The following is a 26,253-nucleotide window of genomic DNA, read 5'->3' as shown; positions in this document are numbered from 1 at the left end:
TTTGAACTGTAATCTGCCAGAAAGTAGACAACCCAAAAATTGAAAATGGGCAGATCAAAGCTACATTGATAGGCATCTGTTAATGAATCATAGTGTGTTGTGTGGATAGGATTACGAGGACCTATCTGATTTACTGCATGAGGATATTAACGTGGAAGGTAGAAGCAATGCATATTAAATGATCACTAAGTGCTTCTGAAAGAATGCTTTGTAGCAATAGCATTTAAATTCCTTTCATTTAGCCAAGATATACTCATAAAACTGTGGAAATCCCTATTTATAGTCACACAGACCAACACTGGTTTAACAGGGAAGGCCACCATCTCATAAACAGTAAATCCATAGCCCTATGGGCTTTAATTAAAAAACATTTATCACCCAGACACTAAATGAATTTGAAGGAAACAGAAGACTGAAATATTGCCTTTTAGATTGCTGACAATTCTGGAGGGTTGTTGGCTGGGAGGGCTGAACATCCCCAAAATAGCACCAGATTTTAAAACAACCTTCCAAGTGGTTTAATTGGTAGGCACACCAGGGCCTCAAACACAAGAATTTGCACATTTAAAGGCTGCCCCACAATGTTCCAGGAACGTAGTCATGAATGCAATAGTCAGTATAACACATTCTCTTTGTACATTTGACCTGACATTCTTGTTTCAGAAAAGTAACTAAATCTATAGACCATTAGGACAGCTGTTCTCTATCAGAGTGCACTCCTTCACTTAGTTCCTATAGCATTTATTTGGTGTAGCTAGAACGTGGGCTCTCAAACCAGACTCACAGCGTGGGTTCGAACGCCACTTCTGCCTCTTCCTTTGCATCTGCATGTTTCAATTTCCTTGTCTGCAAAAATAAATGTAATGATCATATCTAACTCACAGGGTTGATGTTAATAGTTGTCTTAGTTTGGATTTCCCTAGAAGGAGACCCCAAGACAAAGATTCCTGTGCAAGGGTAAGGAAACTATACTGGGAAGAGAAAACAGTCAGTAAAGAATGGATTATCCAGCCAGCTACCATAGTGGATGACTGGAGCTTAATCCTGCCAGGAAACTCTGGGAATAGTATAAAACTCACATCTCTGAAATATCCCATCTGAAGAGCAAAGAAACTGGGATATTTATATACCAACTCATGTCAATCATTTTTAAAGTGCTCCCAGACAAAGCATAGCAGCTTTAAACAGTTTCAGAAAAATCCCTCCAAGATACAAAGACTGGCTGCTGGAAGTCATCTAGCAGACAATGATGTGGTGTAGTCCCAGAATTAATGTCCATAAAGTGCATAGAGCAGTGCATGGCACATAGAGTACCATAAATGTGTATTCTTTTTTACTATGACTATCAGTATTATTATTTTTACTACCCATGGAAGCATTGGCCAATGCTATTAGATATTTATGTCTATGTCCTGCTACCAGGACCGTTGTTGACGTTCCCGATACAAGAGCTGTTCTATAACATTTGATGTTCATACTCAAGATGATTCAGATTCAACCAGAAAGGCTTAGACTGAAAAATCAACAGTTATTTGCTTTTGTACACTGTGTGCCTATGAGATGAAGTGCAGACCACCACCAACCACAAACACAAATTCCCCTCCCAGGAACCACTGAGTCTTTACTCTCAGAAAAATCCATGCCTCTACCTTTGCTGCCATTATCAGGCATGGCCCTAAGAATCTCACAACAGGCTGTGGCTGAGTTTATTTAATCTGTATGCTATAGAAGTGTTTTACCCCGAAGTGATTATCTTAGGAAGTCAGTTAAGAAGTACTAGACATCGCTCCTAAAAGTATCCTGATGCTTGCCAGAACATGGATTAAGAGTTTCCCAAAGGAGATAAGCAGACTCTAAAAACGTCCTCTTCTCAAGCTGCTGCATTTATGCAATTCCTCCTTGGCTCCCAAGGGGGAACCTCAGATACCGATCATCTGGAAGCAGCAATCACTTATTGAGGCCACAGAAGCAAGATGACGTCAAATCCATGTATGGAGCATTTGTTTTGTGTAAAATAATTCAGACAATGGGCAATGGGGTAGGTGGTTGTGTGGGAGAAGTAACTAAGGTTTAGAAGACAGATCTGCCCAAGGAATCTGTAGACTCATTAGGGAAAAGTGAATTAGTCACATTAAATACCAATTATTATAGATTTGTGCTTACTTTTGAATCACACATAATGATAAGAGCAAAATGTTAAAATTTGTCACAAACCATTATGCATTGAATCATCACATGATTAGGCTGAAGTGGCCTGTGAATCAGGCTGCACAGGAATTGAGCCTTTCAAAAGGATATGATGAAGAGACTCCTAGTCGATTATGCAGCATTCTCTCCTACTTCCAGGATTTTTCCTAGGGGACAAACTTGCCCAAGTAAAAGATTGTAGTTACCAGGCAGCCTCCCTTCAAGTCAGTGGTATCCAGTGAGTTGTAGACCCTTGGCCTTTTTGCCCTTTTTGACTTCCTTCATTTCTGCCTAGATATGATGTTGGGAGCTTACTAGGTCATCTTGGACCATGCAGTGACATTGACAATGGAAGCCATGTGCTAAGGATGCAAAAACAGAGGGCAGAAGTAGCTCAGTTCTCGCATGGACTATGGAGCTACCATATTGCATCCTGAGTACCTACCTCTGCATTTGTCTTTTGCAAGATGCACATTTCCCACACGTTAGCATCTTTAAAATGAGGATGTCTTATAATCAATGGTGTTTTAAATTGCTCTGCACAAAGCAACAGTTTGTCCTGCATAAGTGTGAACAATGTACTCATTGCTATGTATATGGTCTTCACCTCAACTGAATTATGTCTAGTGCTGATACTACACATGCTTAGCTTAAATCCCATTTAAAATGTCTTCCAAAAGATTACTCCATGATTCAATATTGAAATGGGAAGTTACTGGTACATAGAAAAGCATGGAACAGAGCAGTGGGGTGTGAATTTCATATCAGCAAAGCAAATATTCATTGCTGAAGAAGTGAACACATTTTCATATTTTCTAGCAAAGGGACAAATGCTTTCGGGACCTAAGACAGGAAAATAGTAGCCATGTGCTACTAAGATACTTACGAAAGCATGGCTTATCTCAGGCTAAGCAAGAAAAGTCCTAGAGTCAAAATTTGAAAAGTGGGTGCTGGGAGTCTGGAAGAAAATCTGAGAGACAATAGTGGGAACTCCTAGAACTCCTAAGAATGCTGCATCACCAATGCTTTTGATGGCACAGTTGTATGAACAGTTGTATGAACAACTGCTGTATGAACAAACGTGGGCATCAATGATTCTGAGTCAAAAAGGCATTTAGAAGGGGTTCTAAATGTGATGAAGTTTTAGGAATACCTTAACAATTCTATGTTGCTTACATATTCATTTTTACATATGGTCACGAGTAATACATGATTTTTAAATATCTCTAAGTCTAAAAGAACTCTAAGTCTAGAAGAGACAATGAGGACAGAGAGGACAATTCAAAAAGCATTTCTTTAAGTCCATAATAAGATGAGGAGGGTCTGATAAAGGTAATAAGGAAGGAAAGGCAACTACTTATACTTTAATATTTAAGTGGTACTTGGTGGAAGTAACTGCGTCAGCAAAATTATAAGCTAAATAGCCTTAGGAAGAGTTGGGGGTTAAGAAAAGAGATTTTTCTTTCAGCAGGGTTAAAAGTGAGAGCATTTTAGAGGATTGTGGGCAGGATCAATTTTGACGGACCTGAAATTGGCATTTTAGCTGCTACTCACAGCTAGGAGCTCTTTCTTTCATTACACTTTTATGACTCCATAATAAAAGGAGCAAAAGCAGAACTGCAAGTTACTGGTGCAAAGTGGTTATCTCTCAGAAACCAAGTTTGCAGCACACCATGGAGCATGAGTTGGCAGTTGAAAAAAAAAACAGATTAGAAATACACAGAGCAACACAGATGGATCTTAACATCCCTGGGCTCAGAAAAAACACACAATGAAACATATAGCACAAAAAAATTTATGCAAATTGAAATGAATGTGTGTAAAACAATAATACACCTTTGCAAAAACAAATGCACACAGAAATATTCACACTAAACTCAGTAGAAAAATTACCTGGGCATGTAAATGGGAGTGGCATAGGGGGATAAAGGGGAATGAATGAGTTACTCAGCCACATCAGGAAGTCTTCAATAATCAGTGATGATAAAGCGTCAGAAATTGATAAAACAATTAATCTGATTGATGCTCTCCCCACCCACAAAAAAAAGTTGCAGTTTAAATTGGAAGTTCAAATTGGCACTGACATAAAACTTCACTAAGATACTTTAAAACCCTGTTTTTCTAAAATTCAGGAAAGAAAAAAGAAGGGTGATATTCATATATTGTAGAACTATTACATAGTTGAGAAAAAAGGAAGAAAAATGTTTAATGAGCACCTTTCAGAATTAAAATTTAGAATAAAAACCAGAATTCAAAGGTGATACTACTTGGTACCTTTTTGCCCCTACCCCCATAAATAGTAACTGAAATATCATTATACCAAATGATTTTTGCTAATGATGGTTTTCATTTTATGGACTAATTCCTTCAGTAAAACTGAAAAACATAAAACTCATTAGTTTTAACTGGATTTATTTTGAAATCATTTCTATTTGACCATTAAACTATTCTTCTGCATTTCATTAACAAGAATGTTCTCAAATTTCATTTCTTCTGCTAATCTATTTTTAGCAAGTTAAATTCTGAAGTAATCTCATAGGGGTAAATTTCAGAAATGTGTCCTTAGGTTCTTACATCTTTGCATCATTCTCTTCTAATTTCAACTCCAGAATCTCCCCAAAGTTCTACTGTCTTCAATAAAGGAACACAGTCAAATGTGCCTCCTTTCCATCAAACTTGATCTCTAAAGTAAGAGTGCGGGGCACAAAGATAAACAGATTAGCAGCTGGAGAAAGCATAACCCTTTTAGCCAGAATAAATGAAAATTGCAGCAACATAACAAATGCTCATATGCTTTACTATATGGTGTTTAGCAGCATCTTTGGCATCTAGTCACTAGATGCCAGTAGTGACCTGCCCCCAACAAGGTCTCCACAAAAGATGGTAAAATCACCTGATTGAGAACCACTGCTATATTTTTTAAAAAGGTACTATATTGAAATCCACCAGAGAGCAATGGCTTGAGCATCCATTACACGCCTTCTGTTGGGAAGTACTTTTTTATGTTATCTCATTACATGCCGTCTTAACAAAAACAACAACTAGTTATAAATGACTGAGTGCACTGCCTCTACCCCCTTCTTCTAGTTAGACCTCTCAATTTTTTGCCTTGGATACAAACTCTTCCATGTTAGTCACATGAAGGTGAGGTTTGCCAGTCAGGGTGTTCCACTCTCTACTAGTCAAGGGGTGGATATTCTCTCTCTAATGGAAGAAAAGAAAGATAGAAAAAGATTGATGTGATTATTCTCCTGAAGAATCCTTGCAAGGCCCTCCTGAGTTGCTGAACAAGGTCAGCCCTCTCAAGCTGCCCTCGTTCTTGTCCTTCCTGATACATCTGTTCCTTGAATTGTTTGAGTGCCTGCATATCTTTCTAATCATTTCCTATTTTGGCCAAATTAGACAGTTTGGGTTTTTGTTCTTTGCAATCAAAGGACCCCAAATGATTGAGCACCATTTACTGAGCTTCAATATGGGCTGGGTGCTGTGCTGATGGCGTGTTATGCATTTCCTTACTCATACTCAGTAGATACTGATCAAGTGCCCAGTATGTGGCAGCCCCTCTTCTTGTTCTGAGAAGCAAACAAACACAAATGACTAGCTAGGCCTTGCCCCCAGGAATTTTGATTCACTGGGGCTGAGGTGAAGCCAGGTATTGTTTCATTTTTCAATAAAGTGCAATTGAAAACAGTATGTACAAAGCAGTGTCTTTTGGCATTTAATCTGAAATCAGAAATGAAAAACTAAGAGTAATTATATTTTTAATTAAAAGAAAACTGAGAATTAGATGTGATATTGTAGAGGCTAAAGCAGCTCCATCTTGGATGCTAATCTGACATGTTGGCTTCTGATAAACCCCTGTTCCAGGAAGGCCTCTAAGATTTGCAGTTTATCTATCATTATTTGTGTAACAGCAGGTACTTACCCTAAGTCCTACCCTTAGGTCAAACAACCTTGATGTTGTTATACTTTGATTGTCCTACATATCCCTTCCAAATCACCCTTTCCCTATGGTATATAAGCCCTGGGTCTGGAGATAATGGCATAGGGATCCACCATCTTGTCTAGCCGCCACTCGAGACACAGACATGGCTTCTGTTTGTGAGTGCCTATTAAATGTCTCTTTCTAAGAAACTGGATATGTCAGCCTCTTTCTTTTGTCTCTCTGCTACCTCAAACTTTGGGGGTAGGTTTGCATAGATCTGCCTATCAGGGAAGATATACCATTATCATTTTTTAAAAGTTTTGCTGTTGACAACAATATATAGTCAGGTCCGAATCACAATATTCTAGAGTAAGGATTGGCAAACTATGGTCTGTGCACACAAAATCTGTCCTGCTGCTCATATTTACAAATAAAGTTTTATTGGAATGCAGCCACACTCATTCATTTACATATTGTCTATGGCTACTTTTGTTCTATAACAGCAAGTTAAGTAGCTGTGACAGCTTACATGATTTGCAAAGCTAAAAATATGTATTATGTGGCCCTTTACAGAAAAAGTCTACTGACCTATGAATTGCCTTGTTTAATTCTTATAACAGCTCCATGAGTGACAATATCAATAGCTAGTGTATCTTAAACCATTATTATATGTCAGGTGTTAGGTTTGCTGCCTTAAGTACCTTATTTCATTTATAGCCCTCAACAATCACCCTACTAGGGAGGTGTTATTGGAATGCCTATTTTGAAGATAGAGAAACTGAGGCAAGGCGAAATGACTTTCCCGTGTCCACACAGCTTGTAGTTGGTGGAGCCAGAACTGAAACTCACGTCCTTTGACTCTGGTGTGCAAGCTCTGTGGCATGTTCCACAGCTAGTAACAGAATAAAGTATGTGACCAATTCCAGCATCAAGCACAACTGATGTCATATTTGGTCACTTTCAAGCTGTGAGAGGCAGAATAACAGCCCCCAAAGATGTCTACATTTTAACCTTTAAACTTGTAAATATGGTACATTGCAAGGCAAAAGGGACTTTGCCTATGTAACTAAGAATCTTGAGATGGGGAAATGATCGCAGAGTATACAGGTGGGCTCAGTGCCATCACCGGATCCTGATAAGTAAGGAAAGAGGCAAGATAGAGTTAGAGAAGGAGATGTGATGATCGAAGCAGAGGTCTGAGTGATTTGGAGCTATGAGGCAAAGAACATTGGTAGCCTCTAGGCGCTGGAAAAGGTGAGAAAATGTATTCTCCCCTAGAGCCTCCAGAAGGAACTGGCCCTCCTGACACCTTGCTTTTAGCCCAGTGAAATCCACTTTGGGCTTCTGACCTCCAGAAATGTAAGACAATAAATTCATGTCATTTTAAGCCAGTCCATTTGTGGTAATTTGTTACAGCAGCCATAGGAAACTAATACATAAGCCATATTTTACTTACTTTCGCCACACTTGAGTACACATAGAATTGCAGCAACAAAGGGGCTTATTCCAATCCAAGTTCATGGTTAGTTGAAGCTTCACTGAGTGCTACAATGCAGAGTTAGGTGGGACTAAAGTTGAGAAATAGCCTCTGAGCTAAGTAACTACTTGGAAACCTGAGAAGAGGAATTCTGATGTGGATTGCCCATATCAATTGCACTGGGTTCAGCATGTCTTCCATGAAGGCAAATACTAACCTACCCAGAGTGGTTGGAGGGAGAGAGGGCTGCATTGCCCCAAGGGCAAGAGACGGTGGTGAGGATATTTTTTAATAATAATAGGGCTTCTTCTAATTTGATTTTTTCCCTCTAACATTGAAAAGCCAATTTTTAGATTTCCAGATACATAATGCCACCACCCTCTACTTAGTTAAAAGATATCTTTGTGACTTCAGAGATTATTAAAAACTTGACGTATGGGGATACGTATAAGTACTCCTTGAAATACAAGACAGAAAATTTCCTGAAAATCTGTGTGTGTTTGAATATATCAGCATAATCCAGGGCTTCTCAACCTCAGTGCTATTGACATTTGGGGCCAGATAAGCCTTTTGCGTGGTGGAGCTGTCCTGTGCGTTATAGGATGTTCAGCACGTCTCTGGCCTCTACCTACTAGATGCCTGTAGCACTCCCTTGCCTAAGTTGTGACAGCTAAAAATGTCTGTAGACACTGCCAGATGTCCTCTAGAAGAGTCTGGAGTGGGGGCAAGAGCATCCTGGTTGAGGACCTCTAGCATAATCGGAGATAAACCTTATTTTTTAGTTTACTTCCATCATGATGCTCTGTATTTCTAATCTCCTCATCACTTTCCAGAATCCCACCCCCAACCATCTAAAATTAATAAAAGAACCAGTGGTGCTGGGGAAATAATATCGAGAGAGTAGATTCTAGGCAAGTGTATAGAACTTGCCCCATTGTCTCTGAATTGTTCCTTAGTTCTCAGATTTTTATATTCAGTTCCTTTAAAAAGCTGAAATTTAAGTAAATAAAACTTAATGATTCATTTGCCTTTAGTCACTAATATATTAATTCCAGAAAAGTAAGATAATGACAAGGTGCAAATAAACAAAGGCTCCTGGGTACAGGTTCGAAGTCTTCATTATGTTCCTGATTTCACATTAATGAGGGAGACAGAACTTGGCAGAAATTTGGCCAGAGAAGGATTGTGCCTGCTGGTTCCACACCCTCTGTACCAATCAAAAAATGTTCAGAATTCACAAAGGATAAATGCTTGAGGGGATGGATACCACATTACCCATGATGTGATTGTTATGCATTGAATGCCTGTATCTAAACACCTTATGTACTCCATGAATATATACACCTACTATGTACTCATAAAAATTAAAAATTAAAAAAAATGTTCAGAATTTAAGGAATGGCTCCAATGTTGGTCTCTGGGGAAACTTTTCTGACTCTGCCCCAACCCCCATCCTTCTTTCTATGGGTTCCTCTTTGTTTTTCTACAATTATTTCCCCTTCTCTTTTATTAGATTTAATTGTTCACATGCCTATCTACCTTACCTTATGAACTCTTTGCCTCCAGAGGAGGTAACTCCCTTCAAACCAGTGATTCTCAACAGTAGCCATGTTAGAATCACTTGGAGAGCTTTTAAAAATACCAATGCCAGGGTCTCATCTCCAGACATTATGATTTAATTGGTTTAGGGTGGGGCCTGGGCATCAGTTTTTTTTTTTTTTTTTTTTTTTTTTTTTTTTTTTTTTTTAATTCCCAAGGGATGCTAATTTGAACCAGGTCTCAGCATTCTGCAGTTTGCAAGCCAAATCCAGTAACCACCTGTGTATCTTCATAAAGTTTTATTGGAACACAGGTACACTCATTTGTTTACATATAATCTGTGGCTGCATTCAAGGTACAATGGCAGCATCAAGTAGTTATAAGAGAGACTGTCTGGCTGGCAAAGCTGAAGTTATTTACTATTTGGTTCCATACAGAAAGTTTGCTGACTCCTACTTTAAAACCACTGAGGCTGACAGAAAAAACAGCTTTTAAAAAAAAGTATATTTACCCCACAGATTATTTGCTAGTTGTAAGAAGAAACACATAGAGTACAACAGAAAGATCAAGCTTTCATCACCTGAACCCAATGACGGAACAAAGAGAAATTATGTTCATCCAGATGTGATATAAGATGTGATACCCAACATCATGCCTGAGAAAAACTTTCCCAAAAGGGTTATTTGAACTTCACCCAGACTTTTAATTTTAACTTGCAGTGACAGAAATTAGAGGTGATGAAAGAAAATATTTAAGCAAGACTACAACAAAGCAATTAGACAAATCTAGAAGTTGAGATATTCTACAATACATGACTTCTTCAACACGTCATTGGTATTAAATAAAAGGCAGGCAGGTATTCTTGATTCTAAAAGACCCCCAAAAACATATTAATCAATGGAAATGTGGACCATTTTGGGATCCTAGATTTTTAAAGATATTTTGGGGACAATTGGGAAAGTTTGAATATGGACTGGGTATTATGTGATTTGAAGGCATTGTTAACTTAGGTAGGTGTGAGAATGATACTGTGTATACATAAAAAGAAAGTCATTAGGTTTTGAAGGTGCAGGCTAAAATATTTAGGATATATACTCAACATTCTTGTAATTTAAGATACTTCCTCAAAATATAGTACAGATATGGTGAAACCTTAATGATTGTTAAATCTAGACTGAGGTACATAGAATGGGTATATAGGTATGTATCATTATATGATTTTCCTTGGCTTTTTGTATGTTTGAAAATATTCATAATGAAAGCTCTAAAAATGTTTACACTTGGCCACACAAGCAGCACAAACAGTATTAGGCTGAGGTCAGAGGCTGGTGCACACTATCTGAGTCACTAATGTAGAACTCAGCAGAGAAACACAGCCAAGAATGGGCCAAAGTCATGAACCAACTGAGGTGGGGGTCATACATCAAGACAGAAATAGGAGGATCTTGAAGCTCTCAGAAGATTAAGGCAGAAGAACAGCCAGGGGAGAGCAGAAAGCATCTATTCAGCAGAGCAGCAGTGTGATCGTGGTGCTGCTGGTCAATTCTGAAGGAACCTGTGTTACTCCTATATTCAACAGGTATTTACTGAGCATCAGGTCCTGTATTAGGTGCTGGGCAGACAGTGATCAAAAGGATATACAGGGTTTCCAGGGATATTACATCCTTAGGAGCAGTGGGTTGGTGGTCAGAGGCAGGCAGGGAGAGGAGTGGGTGATAAGCCAATAAATGAGAATGTCTACGGTGCTAAAAGCCATCAGAAAACCAAATCAGGGTGATGGGATGGAGTTAGTGGAGGAGGAAAAGGGGGACTACTTTAGATGGAGTGGCCAGGACACCGGAATTTTCCAAGACCTGAGTAATGAGATTTGAGGAAAAAAAAGTATTCTAGGAAGAGGGGACAGAAGCTCAAAGACCCTGAGGTAGGAATAAGCTTAATGCGTTGCAAAATAAAGACCATGTGCCAAAAGTGGAGCAGGGGGTGATCCCCAAGGAGGCAGGAAAGGCAGGCAGAGTCCAGATTAGTTCAGCCATGTAGACTATGTTGAGGATTTGATAGCAGATTCTTAGTGCAGTGGGGACACACTGGTGTACTTTATAAGTAGTGACATGACATGATTTGAGTTGCCTTTGTAAAATACCTTTCTGACTGGTGCTTAATAAATGAATTCTAAGGGGGAAGCATTGAAGCCCAAAGAGCAGTAAAGAGGCATCTACAGTAATCCAGAAGAAACATGGTGGTCATCTTAGTTTATCTGTGCTGCTGTAACAAAATATCTGTGACTGGGTAATTCATAAAAACAAACATTTATTTCTCACAGTTCTGGGGGCTAGGAAGTCCAAGACCAAGGTGCTAGCAGATTCACTTGCTTGGTAAGGGCTGATCTCTGCTTCCAAGATGGTGCCTTGTTACTTCATCCTCTGGAGTGGACCAATGCTGTGTACTCAAACGGCATAAGGCAGAGAAGGGCAATAAAGGAAGGCCTAAACTGGTTCCCTCCAGTCCTTTCATAAGGCACTAGTTTATTCCTGAGGGCCGGAGCCCCCATGACTTAATCACTTTTCTAAAGGCTCCACTTCTTAATACTACCATAATGGGGATTAAGTTTCAACATTTGAATTTTAGGAAACATTCAGACAATAACAGTGGTGGACCTTGATTGCTGATGGTATTGATCACATAAAATGGGCCAATTCCAGAATTTTATTAAATGGATGAGATTTTAGGAAGTGATGAGGGAGAGAAAGGAAGCAAGAATTAATCCTTGGGGTTTGACTTGAGTAACTGAGATAGTGCAACTTACTGAGATAGGGAAGTCCTCTTGGTCTTATAAGCAGGGTATTTTGTTCTGAAACTCATGGAGCTTCTTCCCACCTCAGGGGCTTTGGACCTCTTCTGGAACGTTTCTTCCCTCAAATCTTATTAGTCAGGTCTAGTCTGAAATGTCACTTGCACAGAGACTTCTTCCCTGATCACTCTGTCTGCTTTTGGGGGGTGGCGCAGAAGGTTATAACTACTTTTGATAGAGAAAGCCAGGGTTACAAAAGACTTCAGAGGTGGCATTGAGGCCATTCTTGCCAAAGCTGCTAGCTGTACTTAGTCCAGTCAGTCTCTTCCTCCTTCTCCTCAACCTCTTATCCTCCTTGTAGGCCACCTTGGAAGTCTGAACTCTCACTTCCCTAGCACAGGCCAGGAAACCATGGGATTTAACTCCAAGCACACAGCTGGCTACTTTCAGAGTGGTCAGGGCCTCCACCCCATTATCCCAAAAAAACCTCATCCTCCAAGGCTGTGTCTTCTCAAAGCATGACTTGACCTTCTGGCACAAACTATAGCTCTGTAATCAACTCTGGACGTGCTCTTAAGCAACTTGAGAACAATAGCTCCTACAGTATCTAGTGCACTACTTTGTAAATACATAAACAAATACATAAACAAATATGTAAATACATAAACAAATGGACTATTTGTGGACTGGATGAATCTGTGAATATTGGAGCCATTAGCCCTCAGATTTATTATGGTATCATGTAAATTATTATTATGTCTCTGAAATATTCATAGGATAACGTATCTAAGGCCAACTGACTCTCTCTATAAAACCAATATCTTTAATCATCATCTGTCCCAATTTAACAGATTCAACTTATGTTAGATATTTATTCCTCTTTTCTTGTTTCCACATTTATCTCTGGCACATTTGGTCCTCCCAAAGACAGGGAGAGTGTTGGGAGATAAGAATAACAAGGAAAATCTGGAACATGACGAAGACCAGAAATGGGGAGCAACACAAGCCAAAAACTATTAGAAGCAACTGTCCTCAGACTGTCCTCACTCAACCTTCCAAGAGCTGCCAAAATAAACCAGCATCTGCATGGAGACTGATATTGTCCAACTATGAGAAAAGGGAGGAGACAGGGAAGGAAGGAGGGGGGAATAGGAAGAGAGGGAGGGAAAGAAGGAAGGAGAAAGGAGGGAAGGAGAGAGAGAGGGAGAGAGTATACTTAACTCACTTCTTAAGTCTCATCAAGATTGAAGGACATAATAACATAACTGATGAATTATTCACCCTGAGTTAGGAATAATTCAGGGTCTTTCAGCTTCTGTCCCCTCTTCCTAGAACACTTTTTCCCGCAATAATAACATAACTGATAAATTAATTTCAACTACATTTAAGTTGGCCATTTTCTCTTAAAAAGGTTAAATGAATATGTGACTTGAACATTAGACTTGCTTCTAATCACAGATTTTCTTCAGCTAAGATCTGGCTTAAGTTAAGGGGCATGCAATTTAGTTATTATGTTCTTATTACATTCTCCAGCAAAACATGAGAATTAACCCTTTTTATGAGACTTGCTAAAAATGGAGTTTTGAGATTTTGAGCTCCAAGTGTTGTCTTCAAATCAGTGTCATCACAAATTTTTTCATGACCTTAAACTATCAAAACAGAAACAGTAATAAAACAAACTCTAATTAAATGAAATGAAACTCTTTTGTGAACTTGATATTTGGCCTGAACTTGTTTGAAAGCCAAGCTAGACATCAAATTGAATGAGCATAAATGTCATATAAATTAAAGTGGCAGCTTGGCATCCATCCTAGGTCAAAAAGGGCAGTAAAAATCTCAAGAGTATGAGTAAAAAGTACAAGAAAGTAATATTTTCAAAATCACACTTTATAGTTGTGAAATGATGGTTGTTAATGCGATTTTCCTATAAACCAAGTGACCTTGATTCACATATGACATGGTGCTTGCTACATTCAAACATGTAGTGACATCCAAGGGGGGAGCCATTGAAATGAATACTCCTCCCGTAATTGTAGGCTTAGCACTCTGCCAGTTGGTGTTTTCTCTCTGCTTTAGGCAGACTGCCCAAAAGAAGACAGTGGTTGCCCATTTTCTAATCAAAAACCCATCCCAGTAAATTAAATATGACAATTATGAAGAAGCAGATGGTTCAACTTACTTTCTAAAAATCTCATTGAAGGTTAATGTTACTAATTATTTTATATGGACTTCATCTAACCTCAGTATGGGGGGAAGGGGAAGGCTATGTAGCCCTCTTAAGAAAATGGGTTTATTAACCAATAGGATATAAGTAGTATGCCTGTGTCACTCCCCTGTCTGGGGAATCAGAAACAAGTGCAAATATTAGCATTGAGTTTTTTTTAAGGCTATTTTGCCAAATACCTTTTAAGTGGAAACTTGAGAAACTGATGTGGGACAAGGTTACTGTATCTAAGGATACAGTAACCAGGAGAACCACGTGGTCAGGCACAAATGAAGAGCAAATGCCCTCTGGCCTAACATCACTTCTTTCTATTAAAGTGTAATGTTATAGCATAAATATTTGGAATAAAGTTGACCCTTGAACAATATGGGTTTGAACTGTGAGGGTCCACTTATATATGAATTTTCTTCTGCCTCTGGCACCCCTGAGACAGCCAAACCAACCCCTTCTCTTCTTCCTCCTCCTCAGCCACTCAATGTGAAGATGATGAGGATGAAGACCTTTATGATAATCTACTTCCACTTAATGAATAGTAAATATATTTTTTCTTCCTTATGATTTTAATAACATTTTCTTTTTTTTCTAGCTTACTTTTTTGTAAGAATACAATATATAATACATATAACATGCAAAATATGTGTTAATTGACTCTTTATGTTACTGGTAAGGCTTTCAGTCAACAGTAGGCAATTAGTATTTAAGTTTTGAGGGCATCAAAAGGTATAACAAACTTTCTACTGCATGAGGGTCAGCGCCTCTTAACTTCTGCATTGTTCAAGGGTCAATTGTATATCAAATATCTACAACTGTATCTACATCTCTATCTCTATATCCACACCCACATCTACATCTATATCTACACTAATATCTATAGCTACATATATCTACATCCACATCGAACTACTCTGTGCCTGGAACTGCCTTAAGTACAAATATACCCCAGTAAACAAGGTAGACATGAACGTGTCTTTCTTCACAGAGCTCACTGCTTGGATGGTGACACAACAAGCACACAACACAATCAGACATGAACAATCCTCAGTGCTATGTGCACTGAGACGTGGAGGCTGCAAACCAGTTAGCCAGGTGAAGGGAGTTTGAGGAAAAGGGATCCTCTGAGACGCTGAGCCTTGCTCCCAGTAAGACTACTAGTTTAGTGCTCATTTTACTGCCCTGGATATAGAACAGGAAACATGAATTTTTAAAAAAGGGACTGATACAACTTTGAAGATGGTTCACAGATATGTCTAAACTAGCCGTCACAGAGAAGACTGAAAAACACAGAACATTCATATCACGAATGATGAAAACAAATCATAGTCATCCCATACAAAACAATTATAGCCTAAAACGTAACTGCAGATTTCCTTGCAAAGTAGTTGTTACAACTAGGCAACATTAATTTTTTTGGATGGATTTCATTTTACCCCTTGCTTGGAAATAATCCCCCCCCGTGATAATTTTTTATAAGCCTAAAGCGTTCTGCAACTTGTCAGACAGTAACAAGGAGAAGCTGGCATTTTAGGACCATCTGACACGACTATATGGCCCCATAATTTTGATGCTCATCTTCCTTAGCACTTCTCTAAGTCCTTAGCACTTCTCTAAGTCCAGGAAGCACAAAAACAATAACTTTAGTATGTGAAACTCCTCAACCAGAACCTAGAACCATGCAGTATCTGAAAGCTAATAATGATTCTTGCCACACCCTCCCACACTTAGGTACACTTGCTTCCTCTCTTCCCTGGAACTCATGGGAAGGAGCAAGCATTGAATTTCTTAGATGGCATGGAATCCTTCTAACTGGCCTTTTACTTTATACAACATTGGTTATATCAAAGGCTCTCCATAGGGATTGCCAGTATTTTGAGAATTATGTTTTTAGTTAATTCTGGCACACAAAATTAAATCAGATTTTAAAAATCAGAAAAAAAACCCTCAAACTCACTCCATTTTCTTGGTCACTAAACCATGACAGAGGTAAATGTACAATATAACTTCCCTCAGGTTTTAATTTTGAGAAAGTTCAGTTCCAGAACTGGTGCCCACTCAGTACATTAATTAAAAGTAGGTTAGTTTCCAAAGTGGTCACATCAAAGGTGTGCTCCCCAAGGTTACCTAACTTGTAAGGAGAAAGAACCCCCAGTGATAGGAGAATCATCAACAAATGATGGTTCTGGGGGCTCTCATCTCCTACTGCTAAGAAGTAAACAGTTCTGTTAAACATCTTTAACAAATTTTTATTGATCTTGGTGTTGCTCTAGTCCCTGGGGATGTAGCAGAGACTAAAACAGACAAAATCCCTTGCCCTCGTGTGGTTTACATCTTATTACATTATGTTATGATTGTGAATAGCAACCACGCTGCCAGCCATTTAGACAGGGCTTGCGGCTTTTCTGGAAAAATTCACATTATCCAGTCCACATTAAAGGGACACTGCAGAATGACCATGGAGTCAGAGACAGAAAAGAAGAGGAAGGAGAGAGGCTGAGGCCCCTGATGTCTCTATTTGCCTATGGCCACTTAAGTCTGCCTGCCAAGACATAACCGGAGCACTTAAGTACTTAAGACATTCAAAGAAACCAGCAAAAGCATCCATCATTCTGAGACAAGGTTTTTTTCATATCCTTGCTACAATAAAAACCTGACCTCTCTATCCAGCTTCCAAAATTGTCTAAAGAACTGAAATCTACTCTTGCTTTGTAATTTCAAATCAATTTAGCATGCTCATCACTTGATAGCTGCAGTTGATTTTCTTCCTTTACTCACATTGCTTTAACAACACAAACGCTTTAATTGATTGTTGTTACACAGAGTACATTTCTCAGAAAGCATTCCATAGAAGGCTAGTTCTGAGGGATGTGAATGTGTTTATAAATGTGTATTTTTAAAAAATAATGTTCCATAAACATTGCTCATCCTTCACTCTTGGTATTCTAGGTTTAGAGGCCTGTTATGCAAGTCTGGGGGTCATGGTATACTCACTCAGATCCTACCCCTTCTTTAGGATGATGAGTTTGGTTGTGTCAGGGTGAAGAACCAAGCGACAGTCCATCTCTTAAAACCAAGGGGTTCAGAGGAATGCTTACTAGGGCTGTCTCACTCGAGCTCTTTGATGCATATGTGAACTCCTGAGAGCCAGCATTGGGCCGGCCTCCTCAGTCCCTGGGAATTAAGTCTTGATCAGTTTATGAACATCATCACAAGTCCCACTGAGGATGATTTAAGTAGAATGAAAACAAATCACCAAATTTAAGGATTATGTTTATATTGGTAATAAAAGGAATGTGCATTGCAATGAGCTAATCAATTTTCTTTTTAAATTAGCAAAGATAGAAAAAATGCAGTGCTGGCAAGGAGGTATTAAAAATTGCTTACAAATCAATTTTAGGAGTGAAAGTATGGCAACCCGTTGCCAAATAACTTGACACCGACACACAAACATGTAGATATTATGTGTATGTGCCTATGTATGTATGTATGTATAGATGTATTTAAATCCTAAAAATGTTTATACGTTTTTGATCCAGTACTATTTCATGAATTTATCTCTCACCCTCCAAAACATTTAATTGTACACACAGATATATCTCATTCAAGTATTTTATATAAGAGCAAAGATTTGGAAGAAACCTAAATATTCACCTATAAGTTAATGATTAAACAAAACATGGAACATTCATTAATGGGATAACAATCATTATAAAATGTGCTTTTAAAGAGAATACAGTGCCATAAAATGCTTACAATCAAATGTTAACTTCAAATGCAGAAAACAAAATTATATTTATGGTTTGAGGATGATTAAAATTTTTTTTAAATCTCCTAACCTACATAGAAAAAGAAAGTCAGGAAATGTACCAAAACACTAATAGTGAAGTAGAATTGAAAACAACTTCAAGGAACTCTCAAATTCTACACCTCAGTCAAATCTCTCACGTTTTATTCTTGCTCTTCCCCTAAGCAGCCTGATCTATAAAAAATGGTTCGCTATTCACTTGACCCAGAAAATACCACAAAGCCCTGCAAATCAAGAGGTTCAAATCTTTGTGTTCACTCTAAGAACATCTGTGAAATTGCCCAGGCCATCAAGGGGATGCATATATGGAAAGCTACCAAGCTGGCCTAAAAAAGGTGCTGAATTTTTGCTGCACATGCTTAAAAATGCAGAGAATAGTGTTGAACTTGAGGGTTTAAGATGTAAATTCTCTGGTCATTGAGCACATTCAGGTGAACAAAGAACCCAAGATGTGCCAATGGATTTATGGAGCTCACGGTCAGATTAACCATACATGAGCTCTTCCTGCCACATCCAGATGACCTTTACTGATTCCACAGAAAAAAAAAAGCACCCTAGAAGAAACTCAAGAAACAAAAATTTACAGCATGGGAATATATTTAGCATAAAATAAATGCAAATATACAAGTTAAAAAAATTGTATTCTTCCAAAGCACAGTCATTATTGCTCCAGGTTTAAAACAATATTAAGTTTAGTGTAGATATTTAGTAAAATATGTAGCCAAATAATAGGCAAGTCAAAGAAAGGGCTCAAGAGCCCCAAATAACTCTCAAGAGAAATTATGTCAAAAAAAGAGTGAATAGATGAAAATTTTATATTTTCCAGGTATTGTTAATGAAACTGCTATTAATAACATCCATATGACGTAAAAATTATAAAATTCATCCTTAATTAGAGGAGTAACTGGAAATAAATTGCCCATTAATTTTGTGAAAACTTTGCTAGTTGTAATAGTTCATATCACCATCTTTGCAGTTAAAAAACAAAAACCATGTAAGGTACCAACTTAATGGCTTTCATATCTTCAACAAAATTTCTTTTCATTCTCAAAGCTAAGGCAGCCCTGTTGGAAGGGTTTTATTAGAGGCCTAGCTGCCTTACAGTTCACAATTCCCCAGTGCCCCAGAGAAGCCTCCTGGGACTGTAATCTGCCCGTGTGCTTGTGAACAGAGCTTAACCAATTCTACATTATGCCTCATACAAGCAGTTGGAGACTATAATTGTTATTGGTCAGTGCCCAACACCTACACCAACAGATGTCTGGTAGTTAAATTTGTCAACACAGCCAGATAAGTCGGAAAATTCATGCTTCAGATGTGGCAAGCTGGATTCAGGCTTTTCTGAGTCCTGGAAATGCCAACCAACTACACACTGGGAGCACGTGGCCTACCTGAAAGTCTCAGTCATCTTTATGTCAGCACTTGTGACCCAAATGCAAGTCCTGTGTGCAACATTATCTATCCTGTCCCCTGAATCTTTACAAACAGGTACTCTATACTCCATATCTGCTGAAGATCAGCATATTCTGTCAGAACACAAATCCAAATATGGGGATAAAAACAACAAATGCATTGCAACTCTTCTAGGCTGTTCTATGTTATACTTTATAGATAAATGACTTTTTTCACTGCCATGCCAGAGGAAGTAAGAAGGAAGGAAGAAAAGAAAAAGGAAAAAAGAGGAGGGAGGGAGGCGGGTGAAGAAAGGGAGAAAAGGAGGAAAGAACGAATGAATATATAAATAAATGAGAAAGACAGGGAGAGAATTATCATCACTAACACCCAGTGTTTGTCTGCAGTATAATTCTTCAATTGTCAAAAAAGGCCAGGAAATAGCAGATAAGACCTTTTAAAAAATGTATTAGGAACTATATTTTAAAATTTTGTCTGAAAATGCAATTACAAGATTACCTGAATAAGAAGTGAAAACTTCATGAGAGGGGAAAAAGAGATTACAGGGTGAAAGTCAAAACAAATTTCATTTGGCTTTCAAGAGGAGCCACTATTCTGTTTCATCATCTTAAATACTAACTTAAATTCCTTCATTTCACCATCTCTCAGCTTCAGCACAGAGATATATGGTCCCTTCTAACCCTGGAATTCTAGGATTCCACTGTGATGATTTCCTCTTTAAAATGTTGTTACTTCTAATTGTGACAGCTATCACTCAGTGATGGCAAAATAAGTCATGACATTTGCACATTGATGTCAACACTATTGCCTATTCTTATTATCACACATACATGGTGATTTAACTTCAAGTTTTACAGAATGCCTGCAGGTTTCCATCTTTCATAAGTAGTTAAGTGTCTAAGATTTTCTCCAAAAGCTCTTATTTTTAAAAATGTATCTGAGTAGATCTGAAGAGAAATATTTTATTACCTTGTACTCCTTCACAGGTGAAAATGCTATCTTGACAAATGGATTACTTGAGAAAAAAATATGTACAAATTCCCATTTTTTTTGAGACAGACATTGGTCAAAAGACAATATCTTCTGTCATTTTCCTGAAAATCCAGGTATATTTGTTCTAAAAGCAGCAGCAACAACAAAACCGCTCTTCCTTTAAAAACAGATCAATGATTTGGTTATTTAAAAATGGGGCCTCTGTACAAATAACCCATTTAGAAAGAACATTAGTGGAATATAATGACTCTTTAGAAATTTACAGTTCTTTACACTTCAGTTCAATACCAACTTAATTGTTTTCCAACCCAGAGGGCAAGATAAGCCAAGCCTATCTTAATTTAGATTAATAATGCATCATCTTTTTAAAAATTACCTCTGTGGTCACAAAACTTCTATTAGGGAAATAGAAATAAAAGACAAAAGATGATGAAAATATATCTAAGATTTTTTTTCTGTTCTTTCTCCCTGAAGTAACCGAATTAAAAAGGGGTAGAATGGGTATCTTAAGAATAGATTAATAGGGTTGCCAGATAAAATACAGAACACCCAGTTAAATTTGAATTTCATACAAACATGCAAGTCATCCTGTATTTTTATTTGCTGAATCTGGTAATTCTACTAGTAGTACTTTATTTCTTCTTAAGAAGTGGAGAAATCAAAGCACAGAAGGATAGAGGTAGAAGACACAAAGAAGATAGTTCCAACATTTCTAAACTGGATTTGCAGTCCCTGCCCTTCAAATCCATTGATGCAACTTTTTCCCTTCTTATGCATGAACTCCTAAGTTTGTTACTTTCTTTTCTTTCTCTTTTTTTCTTTTTCTTGAAATGGAGTTTCACTCTTGTCGCCCAGGCTGGAGTGCAGTGGTGTGATCGTGGCTCACTAAGTTTGTTACTTTCAAAAATGAAGCAAGTGTACACTGAAGTGGAATCAAAAATAATTTAAAATATTTTTACTGTATCTAGACTTAGTTTTGATTAAATAGGGATGGTCTTATCTCTAGGATATGGGAAGCAGAAAGAAAAGAATGCAGACACTTAGACCTGAGTTGAAAATTCACAGATGGGGCCGGGCGTGGTGGCTCAAGCCTGTAATCCCAGCACTTTGGGAGGCCGAGACGGGTGGATCACGAGGTCAGGAGATCGAGACCATCCTGGCTAACACGGTGAAACCCCGTCTCTACTAAAAAATACAAAAAACTAGCCGGGCGAGGTGACGGGCGCCTGTAGTCCCAGCTACTCCGGAGGCTGAGGCAGGAGAATGGCGTGAACCCGGGAGGCGGAGCTTGCAGTGAGCTGGGATCCGGCCACTGCACTCCAGCCTGGGCGACAGAGTGAGACTCCGTCTCAAAAAAAAAAAAAAAAAAAAATTCACAGACATAGGAAGGAAGGAAGGAAGAAGGTCTGTCAAAGATGGTAGCCATTAGTCACATGTGGCTCCTTTTTTTTTTTCTTCTGAGACGAAGTCTCACTCTGTCACCCAAGTTGGGGTACAGTGGCGTGATCTCGGCTCATGGCAACCTCTGCCTCCTGAGTTCAAGCAATTCTCCTGCCTTAGCCTCCCACGTAGTTGGGACTACAGGCAAGCACCACCATGCCTGGCTAATTTTTAAATTTTTTTTGTAGAGATGGGGTGTCACCATGTTGGCCAGGCTGGTCTCGAACTCCTGACCTCAGGTGATCCGCCTACCTCAGCCTCCCAAAGTGCTGGGATTACAGGCGTGAGTCACTGCACCCAGCCTAAATTTAAATTAATTAAGGTTAAATAAAATTGGCTGGGTGTGGTGGCTCACGCTTGTAATCCCAACACTTTGGGAGGTTGAGGCAGACGAATTGCTTGAGGTCAGGAATTCGAGACCAACCTGGCCAACATGGTGAAACCCCGTCTCTACCAAAAATACAAAAATTAGCCGGGCATGGTGGCGCTCGCCTGTAGTCCTAGCTGCTCAGGAGGCTGAGGCAGGAGAATCTCTTGAACCTGGGGGAGTGGGGCCAGAGGTTGCAGTGAGCCAAGATTGCGCCACTGCACTGCAGCCTGGGTGACAGAACGAGACTCTGTCTCAAAAAAAAAAAAAAAAAAAATTAGAACTTTAGTTCATCAGTTGCACAGCTCTATTGATTTCAAGCACTCAACAGCTACATGTAGCTATTAGCATGGGATTCCATCACAGCACAAAGTTTTGTTTGACAAAGCTGGCCTAAAGTCTACTAAGACCTTACTTGGGACATTCATGCAGCTGGAACACTAGGATAAGAGGCAGTGGTCAGGACTCACCAAGCCTAAAGTTAATACTCCTTGTAGCCAGAAATGTTAGTTTTGCATCTTGACAGTGGGTAAGGCCACTGTGTTCCTGCTCTATCCAGATGCTCCTCAACCCTGAGGAGCTCACCTAGGTAGCTCCAGATATTTTCAGCACATGGCAAAGTGACATCAGGGAGGACAAAGCCCTGGTGCAGAAGTCACGTAGCTTCCCAGTGAGCTCTGCACCAGCTAGTCAGTTACTTCACCTCTTTGTAGCTCAGTTTCCTCATTTTTAAAATGAGGACCAGATACCAAATGATTTCTAAAGGCTCTCCTGCCTCTCAAATGCTATGATTCTACAAGGAGCAGTATTGAGAGACTAATGTCCCAGCGAGGGTGAGCAAATCTAGATAATCACCAGAAAGGCTCCTTTTCTAATTTACTTACAGTCATCACTGAAAGCCGATGAGTTCTGAAAGTACAGTGCATCATGCTGTGGTCTCATTTTTCATAGATGTCTGTAGGTAGCATTAACTTCTGCCTGGGACATTGCCCCTGGAGAAGCTATTATTTTCTTGACAACAAAAGCATCTTAAATGTCAGGAGTCTGATTTGTGTTATTCTCCTCTCCCCTTCCCCATTTCAATCACATGAATAAGGAGATGGGGGTGGGTGGGAAGTAATGACTCGTTAGTAAGCATATTATTCTCTTGAGTATTTCCCTTATGAAAAGAATTCTAAATGTTTCTCTTAATAAGTGTTCTGTAAGAAGTTTATGATCCCATGTTTAAAAGGGCCTTAGCTTTAAGATAAAGGGTTTGGATTGTACATCTTTTAAAGGTCTTCTATTCCAAAGAACTGACTCTGTGAAGTACCAATACTGCTTCCCATGTTGATCTGAAAACCTCAGAGATTACTGAACAACAATGAAGTCGTTGAGACATAAGGGGGAATGAATTTAATAGATGATTTACATCAACACTCTCCTGATTACATTTTAAAGTACCTCTTGAGCCACTACATTGACATCAGAATTCTGTGAGCAGAAAGAAAATTAGGAGAGGATTTCGGAAAGATATATAAGACTTAGCTACTGGACCCTAAAAATTGGCCATATCGATGGAGTGACTCACCACAGTACAGAAAAAAAGTGACAGACAGCATAAGGTAATGTCAGATTTTGTGTCATTACTATTGAGCAATATAGCCATAAACAAAGTACTGTGTCTTTGGGGGCATCAATTTCTAGCCTTCTCTGCAATAAGAAGGTCCCAAATGTGATTGCTAAGAACTCAGTCTCATTCCACTATTTTGCCATTCAAGGGTGATGGAGAAAATGACTCATAATGAAGTTAACATATTTTGTTGCACCATCTAAGTACATCAGGTATTCTGGAGAGCACAAGTAATGCAGATTATTACACACTGAGCAAAAATCTTATGTTTTGTTAAAGGCAAAGAACTGACAACAAAAATGATCATCTCACAAATAAATATTTGGTATAAACTGGAGCTGGTTAAAAGGGATCATGACCAAGTAAAGAGAAAAACTTCATATCTGCAATACTTACAAATTATTTAACTTATATTTCATAGATTTTTTTTCTTTTCTTTTTGAAATTCATACTCTCTCCTTTATGCCATTGACAAGTTCTCTCCTCAGACTGAAAATAAATAAAACCACAATGGCTACAAGTTTTGGTAACCTACTTTTGATTCCCTTCATGACTTTATTCTTCCATCACAAAGCTGAAGTTCAACATTGCAGCCTGGTATTCATGTTAACTGCATTAGAACTATTCTAGAAAGACTAGAAACTACAACAAGCAAAATTAGTGATTCATCAGACTCTGTTTTCAATTTGCCTTCTACTGCAGTCACAGTTTCATTAGATCCCCTAACGGAAGTGGAGTCAGATGAAGCTAGGGTTAAATCTCAGCACAGTCACACTTACTAACTACATAACATCAAAAGACAAACTATTCTTGGTGGAAATCTGGAAGATGGGAATGCTATTGTTTATCTTGCAAGACTTCCGGAGAAATAAATGAGGAAACATATGGGATAGTACCCAGCACATGTTAAGTATTTAGCAAGGGTCTCTGCTACCACTGTTAATTACACAAAATAATAGTATTTACAATTCAGTGATCCTTTCTTGTTTGAAAAGTAAACTCTTCTATACGTTCACTACAATGCATCTTTTTCATTTTTAATCATAAATTGACCATTTTTAATTGTATATATTTATGGGATATAACATGTTATATTTATGAATACAATGTGGAATAGTTAAATCAAGCTAATTAACATATCATTGCCTTAAATACTTATCATTTTTGCTGTGAGAATATTTGAAATTTCTCTCAGCAATTATTTTTTGTTGTTGTTTTTGTTTTGTTTTGTTTTGTTTTATTTTGAGATGGATCTCATTCTGTCACCCAGGCTAGAGTGCAGTGGTGAGATCTCGGCTCACTGCAATTTCTGCCTCCCAGGTTCAAGTGATTCTCCTGCCTCGGTCTCCCAAGTGGCTGTGATCACAGGCATGCACCACCGCGTGTGGCTAATTTTTTGTATTTTTAGTAGAGACAGGGTTTCACCATGTTGGTCAGGCTGGTCTCGAACTCCTGACCTGAGGTGATCTTCCCACCTCAGCCTCCCAAAGTGTTGGGATTACAGGCGTGATCCACTGTGCCCAGCCACTCTCAGCAATTTTGAAATGTATGATATACTATTATTAACTATATTCACCACACGGTGCAATAGATCTCACAAAATAACTTATTCCTTGTGTCTGAGATTTTGTACCCTTTGACTAACATCTCCCTGTTCCTCCTGCCTCTCAGCCCCTGTAATCACCATTCTACTCTGCTTCTATGAATTCCGTTGTTTTAGATTCCACATGTAAGTGAAGACGTGGTATTTGTCTTGCTGTACCTGACTTATTTCTCTTAGCATAATGTTCTCCAATTCCATCCATGTTGTCAAAAATGACAGGATTTTCTTCTTTTTTAAAGGCTGAATAGTATTCCATTGTGTATATATATCACATTTTCTTTATCCATTAATCCATTGATAGACACATAGGTTGATTCCATAACTTGTCTATTGAATAGTGCTGCAATGAACATGGGAGTGCAGGCATCTCTTCAACAAAGTGATTTAAGATCTTTTGGGCAAATACCCAAAAGAAGTGGGAGTGGGACTGCTAGATCATATAGATATTTTATTTTTAGGTTTTTTTTTTTTTAATTTTTTGAGATGGAGTCTCACTCTGTTGCCCAGGCCGGAGTGCAGTGGCACGATCTTGGCTCACTGCAACCTCCGCCTCCTGGGTTCAAGCAATTCTCCTGTCTCAGCCTCCTGAGCAGCTGGGACTACAGGTGCACGCCACCATGCCCAGCTAATTTTTGTATTTTTAGTAGAGACGGAGTTTCACCATATTGGTCAGGCTGGTCTTGAACTCCTGACCTCGTGATCTGCCCACCTTGGCCTCCCAAAGTGCTGGGATTACAGGTGTGAGCCACGGCACCCGGCCTATTTTTAGTTTTGTTAAGAATATATCTTGCATCTAAAAATGTGAATTGATATTTTAAAACTTTTGAATTAAAATCTAGTATATACAATGACATACATAAATCGTAAGTGTATATCTCAGTGAGTT

This window comes from Rhinopithecus roxellana, chromosome 7, assembly GCF_007565055.1.
Source record: "Rhinopithecus roxellana isolate Shanxi Qingling chromosome 7, ASM756505v1, whole genome shotgun sequence".
NCBI lineage: Eukaryota > Metazoa > Chordata > Mammalia > Primates > Cercopithecidae > Rhinopithecus > Rhinopithecus roxellana.
This window is presented reverse-complemented; position numbering follows the sequence as displayed.